Raw genomic sequence first — 7,297 nt, forward strand, 5'->3', positions numbered from 1 at the left:
GTGGGAGGATGAGAATAAGGCCTCCAAGAGAGGGCCCTATGCCTGGCCCTCCTGGGCCCGGCTGCTGGAGGGCTGCCGGGGCCGAGCCTCTATGTGCCAGGCCACAGGAGGGCTCACATGCCCCACTGGGCTGTGCCTTGTCGGATGTGGGGTCAGGCTCGGAGGAGAAGGACCAAGCCTTTCAGATTGTCGTTGCCTTGCCATTCCACCATGACTAGACGTTGTCTAGAGGTGTTTGGGTGACCCACCTGTCACCCTGTCCTTCCCCCTCCCTCTTCCTGTCCTGGAGGAAGGGGGCGAGGGGCCGGTGCACACCAAGGTGGTGGCAGTGTCCCTGTCCTATAGTCCAGCGGAGGGCAGTGCTTTCTCCAGGGGCCTCTGAGGGAGCAGGCAGGTGGGCCACACTAGGCACCTGTGTCAAAGCAGCCCATCCTGGCCTGTCCTGGGGCTGGGGCTCAGCAGGGATAGGGCAGCATTGGCTATGTTTATATAAAGACCTGTGTAGGGACCAGCAGTTGGCGTAATGGCTATGTTACTGGATTCCCAAGTAGTTGACTGCAGTTTGAGTCCCGGACCCGGTGGCTTAAACTCACGCCAGGCACATGTGTGTGTGTGCCCAAGATCCTGAGAGGAGAATGGCGGGATTGAGGTGTGAGCATCCCTCCTGGGGAGTGATTTCTCGCTTTCTGTCTCTCTGTCTCTCTCTGTCTTTCTGGCGAGTGCACCCGCCCTATAGCAAAAATCTCTCCAAAAATAAATAAAACAAATAAACAAACAAATAAATAAATAAAACCTGTGTAGCCAAGAGCTAGAGTTAGTTCAGACCAGTGAACAAGACCATAGCCAAAGTCCAGCCAGAGAAGCAGAAGTCTTTTGGAGGTCACAAGATCCAGCCCCCTGCCTCCAGGCAGAGCTCTGACAACCTAGGTTCAAGCCCCACTCAGCCTTCTTCCAGCGGCATGTTAGGTGAGCAGGGGTCGAGCCCGTCTTTGGCACCTGTGAAGTGGGGTTGCTGGTGCACAGACTATGCCTGGCTCGGAGGAGCAGCCACCGGAGTGGCAGTGTCACCATTGGTGCCATGAGGCGATCCTCTGCCCTGCCCTGACTTGAGTGGGAGGTGGATGTGACTGGGAGAACCTGGAAGGGAGGAGGTGCAGGGTGGGACTGAGGGGCCTCCTGGAAGCCTGCATTCAGTGGCTAACCAGTTGACTCTCTGGCCCTGTTTCCTTATCTGTAAAATGGAGCTGATGCAGTACCCAGGTGGGTCCTGGGAGGGTTAGGTGCATGAAGGAGGGTTGGTCATCGGAGACGCGGAAGCTCAGCTTGCCAGGTAGTGGAGCAATGACCGGGGCGATCTGCCAGCACCCTCTTCTCCCAGCCACTAAGGAGGGTGGTGTGGCTAAACAAAGGAGACCCACTGCCCACGGATTTCATAACCAGCCACATCGCAGCTGGGGCCTTGCCAAACCCTGCTGTTCACCTGCTTAGCTGAAGCACCCTCCATTCCCTGCCCTCACCTGGAAGCCATTCTAGAAAGTTTGGGATGGGATGGAATAGGGGAGGCTTTGGACCAAAACTCGGTTCTTTGGTGGCTTTTCTCCCTGAGACACCTGGGGTGGTACCTTCCTGCCACCAGCTGCTATCCTCTAGCTATTGTTAAGAGATACTTTTGAAAAAAAAAAAAAAAAAAAAAAAAAAAAAAAAAAGAAAGAAAGAAAGAAAAGGGACCAGCAGTTAGCATAATGGCTATGTTGCTGAACTCCCATGTAGTCGACCGCAGTTCGAGTCCTGGACCCTCACGCCGGGCGCATGTGTGTGCGTGCCCAAGATCCTGAGAGGAGAATGGAGGAGAAGGGATTGCAGCATGGCCATCTCCCCTGGGGGGTGATTTCTTACTTTCTGTCTCTATGTCTCTCTCTCTCTCTGTCTGGCGAGTGCACACGCCCTATAGCAAAAACCTCTAAAAAAAAAAAAGATATTTTTGCTACAGGGCACATGCGCTTGCCAGAGAGACAAAAAGCAAGCAATCATTTCCCCCCCTCCCCCCGGGTATGGTCACACCACAATCCCTTCTCTATTCTCCTTTTGGGATTTTGGGCATGTATGCACACATGCCTGGTATGAGTTTTAAATCACTGGGTCTGGGACTCGAACTGTGGTTGACTATGTGGGAGTGCAGTGACGTAACCTTTACACCATCTGCTGTACACAAGCAGAGAGGGCGTGGGGAAGGGACAGACATGCACAGAAAGCACCCCTTACTGGGACCTGGTCCTGCCTCAGTTCTTTTCCCTCCACTTCCCCATCCTGTCAGGATCTTGGGCACATGCTCTTGGGTCTTGTATTTTTCAAGATGCCTGTGCCGGGACTTGAACCCCAGTTGGCTATGCAGGATCTGGCTTTCTCTGCTGCACCTGCCTGGTCAGTTTCTCCTTGTCCATTGTGAGCTTAAACCCCTTCTCCTGGCTTCTGAGGTCTTCCAGGCCTCTTGGCCCCCCTTGTCCATTCCGGGCAGCCCCCGACTTGCTCACCAGGGTGGCCTGCCTCTCTCCGGCCCTCTCCCACCTTTGCCCCTGCAGCTCCCTCAGCCTGGTGTGTTTGCCCCAGTTCTTACCTCCCTCTTGGCTTGTGTTCCCCGGTTCTCCTGGCAGTATTCCCCACCCCTTTGGCTCTGCATTGAGCCCCATTATTGCCATTGTAGGGGCCAGGAGTACCCTCCTCACTCGATCCTCCCTTTATGCCTCTGTCCTCCCGTCTCCCCCACCATAGTTGAGCCCTAGAAGGAATTATCTTGCAACTAGGCCTGGGGGAACAGGGGAGCATCTTTGTTGCACTTACCCTAGTTCTCAGCCTGGGCATCAGGACCCAGCCAGCAGTGAGCGGCAGGAGTGACTGTGACCCTGAGACACCTGCCTGTCCCAGGGAGGAGTTCAAATCCCATCTGGGAGTTGAGGCCCAGGAGGCAGGGCGTACATGCAACGGGTGGTGCCACCCCTTGCCACATGGGGCCCAGAGAACCTTGTTCAAAGGCCTTTTCATCTTCCTTCTTGCCCCCTTCAGGGGGCCTTCCCTGCCCCATGACTGGCCAGCCTGCTTGGCCGCCCTTGCTGGAGGGACTAGGTCTCTCTGCCTCAGGCACAGCTGGCTTAAATGGAAAGTTCCTGGAGTCACTGACTGGGCGGGGAGAGGTCCAGGATCCTGGGGTGCGGGTGGGGAAACTGAGGCCCAGAGCACTCCACAGCCTTGAGGCTAGTGTGCATGTTCCTGCTGGAGTCACAAGGGTCATCGCCCCTTCCCCATTTCCAGATGTTTCTTCTGGTCTCAGTGAGAGGCATGTGGATTTAAGGCTCCTCTTATGGGCCACTCTCGGCCGTTCCCTCCTGCTCCAGGCCTTGGTCTCCCACCTCTGTAGTAGGGGGAGGGCTCTGCCCCCTGCGTAGCTCCCTGCCTGGGTGGGCTGGGGCTGGGCTGGGCTGGGACCTACCCCTGGGTGTCTGCCCATCCCAGCTCCCAGCCTCCCACACCTGTCTCCCAAGGATCCCGTCTGGCTGGGGAGCAGGAGCCCTTTGAAGTCAGTTCGAGGTGCTGCTTTAATGGGGAGCCTGGGTTGAGGGGAGGTGGCCTGCTTTAAAACACCCAGACTCCTTGGAGCCACTGCTCCGTTCCCTGGGGTGGGGTGCCCTGGAGCCAGGCAGGACCAGCAGGTCTGCATCTCTCTGTGAGGCCCAGCTTCCTGGGCAGGGAAGCAGGGAAGGAAAGACTGTGCTCTGGGGGTTGGCGGGAAGTGAGACAGAGACCCCGAGAACTTGAAGTGTGTCCCCGGGGCCTGTTTGTGTCAGGATTCCTCAGGCTGCTGTCTCTTCATGTTTGGCTCTGGCTGATGTGACCCGAATAATGTACTCGTAGGTACTTTTACCAACCTGTCCTGTTGGCGAGACCCAGGAAGGTTATGAACGTGCCCAGGACCGCACAGCACCTCCCAGGGAGAGCTGGAATTCGCACTGTGCTGTGGGGCCCCAGAGCCTGTACTGTGTTGACCAATAGGCTTTCCTGCCTGCCTGCTGCTAGTCTGAGGCTGCACCCCTACCTACCCTGGCATGTCTTTCTGTTTTGTTTTTTTCTTTTTCTTTTTTTTTGGAGAGGTTTTGTTATAGGTTTTTGTGTACAGACAGAAAGCTAGAGAGACAGACAGAAAGCTAGAAAGCTAGAAATCCCCCCCCCCCCACACACACACACACAGGGGGAATGGCCACACCGCAGTTCCTTCTCCTCCATTCTCCTCTCGGAATCTTGAACACGCACGCACACGCACCCAGCGTGAGTTTAAGCTACCCAGTCCGGGACTCGAACTGTGGTCAGCTACATGGGAGTCCAGTGACATAGCCATCATGCCAACTGCTGGTTCCTAAAACCATTTGTCACACCTGAGTCTCTTTACCTAGCAGGAGTTCCATGAGGGCCCCGTGTCTGTCTCGCTGTTGGAGCCTCAGCGGCTCGCCCTGTCCCTGCTGTGGGGCAGGAGCCTGGGGGCACCTGTTGCATTGGAGGTCTGGGGGCCCCGAGCTGGAGCATGCGTCCCTGAGCTGGGTGGGCCCCTTCTGTGTGTGTACTGTTTATGGACGTACGAGGAGGCGTGGTAGCTGTGAGGCCTTTCACTGCCAGCATAAGCCCTGGATGGGGCAGGGGATTCACCCCCATCGCCCAGGTGAGAAACTGAGTTTTGAGAGACAGAGTTCAGGCACATGGGTCTGGGGTGCCAGGCTTGGAGCCCAGCTCCTGATGGCCAGTTGGGAGTGACTGCTAGTTTGAGTGTCCCTTGTGTGCCAGGCAGTGCTGGGTCCTGGAAGGTGACAGTGCATGCTAATGTCTCCGCCTTAGGGGAGGCACCATGGACGCAACCAGCAGTGACAGGCCGAGGGGGCTGGGCTGGGAGGACACTAGGCAACCTGCTTGGAGGAGGCGGCTCTGAGGGTGGGCAGGGGTGTAGGTAGATGGAGGGTGGGGGTGGGAAGCGGCACCATTTTTAGGCTGCCAGATCCTGGAGCTGAAAGGGTGGGGCTTGTTTGGGGAACCGAAAAAAGCCAATTCATGCAGCCATGAACAGACCCCGGGAAGATTCGGAGAAATTTTGGCCAGGGGGTGAGCTGGGACTGGTCTTGGCATTACTGGGGTTCCGGACAGGTGTGGGGAGACCTGGTGGGTCATCCTGAGGGAAGGCCTGCGTTGGGGGAGCACGGGGCTGCAGAGGACTGAGACGCCATCGCGGCGACTTCCGGCCCCCTCCCTGGAGCCTGGCTCTGGAGGTACGAGTTTGTGGAAGGAGGGAGCGAGTGACCAGAAATGGGGACTTTTGCTCTGGGGGACAGCTGTGGGGAGGGCCTCCTCAGCCCTAGGCGGGTGCATTTCCGGAAGCCAGGGCTGTGGTTTGAGGGGCTGCTTCCCCTGCAGAAGGGCTCTTCCAGGCTCTTCTGGGCTCTCAGCCTGGCCTCTTGGGCCAGGGAACTGGCATCTGCCTTGGTCTGGAGCAGGAAACCTTGGGCAGTGGGAGATCTCAGCACTGAGGCTCAGGGCTGGGTACTCTGGCAGCTGGTGCCGTGGCAGCCAAATTGGGGGCCTCTGGGCCGGGCGGTGGCTGTGGGCTTGCCGTTGGGACGGCAGAGCTGGACTGAGCAGCGATGCCCTGCTGGGCCCTGCGGTGGCCTGCTGGATTCTAGGTGGCAGAGTCTCCCCGACTCACCACTCTGTAGCTAGCTTCCCTGCTGGTCTGAGTGCCAGGGAGCCTCGGAGAACCGGGAACTCTTTCCTGCCCCTGGAGGCGTCAGGCCCAGAGAGGGTGAAGGATTGCCCAAATTGCACAGCCAGTGAGGAGGTTGAGCTGGCGCTGACCTTCAGGTCTCCCAACGTTCACCCCAAGTCTCTGTTCTCTGCACTGACTTGCCTGTGGAAGATGGGGAAACTGAGACAGGAAAGCCACTCGTCTGCACTGTCTGGAGAGGCAGGAAACACAGCAGGGGCGGTTTTCCGCTTGGCATCAGGAACTCACTTTTCCCCAGGGCAGGTGCTTCCCCTGAGCTGCACATGCCCGCAGTGACGGCTGGTGAGCCCGCGGGCACAGCTGAGTCAGGATCTGTTCCCTCAGGCCTCTCCTGTGACCCTCCTTCATCTCTACCCGAGGAGGGAGGGCAACCCCAAGGCTAGTCCCCAACACATGCCCGTCTAGCCCAACCCAGGGCCAAGCAGAGGTGGGGGACCAGGGTCTCCAGCCTGAGGAAGCTCCCCAGGCTGTTGGATAAGGAGAGGCTTCTTGGGGGAAGAGATCTGAGCTGGGTCTAGAAGCCTCTACATCAGCATTTCCCAAAATGGGATTCAATGCAGAGTCTTGTGAACCAAAAAGATAGGGAAATGGGGGCTAGCAGGTGGCATGGTGGTTAAGGGCACTGGACTCCCCACATGGCCAACCGTGGTTCGAGTCCTGGACCTGGTGGCTTGCTTTCTCACTCCCCCCTCCTTCTCTCTCACTCTCACTCTGTCCCTGTCTGGTCAAATTAAAATAAATAAATAAAAATAAACTTTAATAAAATAATTCTTTAAAAAAAACCACTCTTTAAGATGGGGAACTGTATGGCTGTGTTTACTTCAGCGTTTCTTTCCTGCAGGACTTGCCAGAGCGAGCCCTTCCTTCCTTCCTTCCTTCTTTCCTTCCTTCTTTTTGCCAGAGGGTGTGTGTGCTCACTGGAGAGACAGTGAGAGAAAGAGAGAGAGAGAGGAAGCACCCCCCATCAGGAGCTGGTTCTACTGCAGTCTCTTCTCCATCTCTGCCTCCTTTTGGCATTTTGGGCTGTGGTTCTGGCATGCATGCACCAAGCACGTTTCTCAAGCTGCTGGGTCCGGAACTTGAACCGCGCAGCCGGCCATGTGGGATCTAGCTGTCTCCACCACCACACCACCAGCTGGCCTGCCACAGCCTTTAATTTGCTAACGTGCACGGTAAGGGTGGAGGCCTGTTAGAGCCTGTTGAGCACAGCGCCCCCTGTGCCCAGGCCCCCGCTGTGGGTGTGCCTGGCTGTCTGTGTGCAGCTCTCCGTGGTCCCGCTACTGGGCAGAGCTCAGAAAATGCAGATGGAGGGTTAAGGTGGAGCCTGGGCTTTGGAGTGGGGCAGTGCTAGGGTCGAATCCCAGCTCTGTTTCTTCCTGGCCAGTGCACTTTGGACAAGCAGGGGAGGATGTCAGAGCTGGTGCCCCTGGTGGAGACGGAGTGAGAGTACCTACCGAGGGGGAGTCAGAGGAATGGCCCTGG

General features: G+C 57.2%; 1 protein-coding gene across 1 annotated transcript in view; it reads left to right on the forward strand.

Moving 5' to 3' along the window:
- Positions 1–5,064: 5,064 nt before the first annotated feature.
- Positions 5,065–7,297, forward strand: part of ADCY7 (adenylate cyclase 7) — a 48,644-nt gene continuing 46,411 nt past the window's right edge. The window contains exon 1 of the mRNA XM_006154796.3: positions 5,065–5,303. The gene's annotated coding sequence lies outside the window, so the exon portion shown is untranslated. The remainder of the gene's footprint in view (positions 5,304–7,297) is intronic.

This window comes from Tupaia chinensis, unplaced genomic scaffold, assembly GCF_000334495.1.
Source record: "Tupaia chinensis unplaced genomic scaffold, TupChi_1.0 Scaffold000422_1, whole genome shotgun sequence".
NCBI lineage: Eukaryota > Metazoa > Chordata > Mammalia > Scandentia > Tupaiidae > Tupaia > Tupaia belangeri.